Source organism: Etheostoma spectabile, chromosome 5, assembly GCF_008692095.1.
Source record: "Etheostoma spectabile isolate EspeVRDwgs_2016 chromosome 5, UIUC_Espe_1.0, whole genome shotgun sequence".
Lineage (NCBI taxonomy): Eukaryota > Metazoa > Chordata > Actinopteri > Perciformes > Percidae > Etheostoma > Etheostoma spectabile.
In genome coordinates this window covers 14,164,583-14,165,188 of record NC_045737.1, presented here as the reverse complement: position 1 = coordinate 14,165,188, position 606 = coordinate 14,164,583, and positions in this window count along the sequence as shown.

Here is a 606-nt window from a genome sequence, read left to right as displayed (position 1 = left end):
AACACAATCAAGCTTCTCCCCATCTCCTCGCGCTGCCGTGGCCCACAGCCCCCCGCTAATTAAAGTGATACGACATCTCACAGGCCAGTGCGCACATCTAATGGGCTGGGTGAGGCCCTCCTGCCTCATATACTCTCACTCTATAGCTATGACCACACACACACACACACACATGCGTTCTATCCTCCCACCTCCACAGATCATGAACTCAGCAGGGTAGCACCAAAGCCTCTTATCCTGGCCCCAAAATCTAATGTGTAGCTGACCTTAAACAGGGGCCTTGTCATGTCTTTAGGCTCAGTCTATGACACTGATACAGAGCACAGGGTGCATGTAGGTAATAGAGTAGTGCATGATTTCTTCTGTGTGAGACAGAGGGGAGAAAAAGGAGAGAAATAAAAAGAAATAATCTGTTTAATTTCATACAGTAACAGAGCAAGTTCAAGAGGAAGACATAAAAATCAGTTTTGTAATGTTTATAAAATGGAAACGTTTTCAGGAGCCAAGAAAACCCCCCATGTTTTCCAGTTTGCGACAATGTATTTTCCCGATAATCCAATGGTTTATATAGCTGAAGAAGTAGGAAGACACAGTTTACCTTCAGGT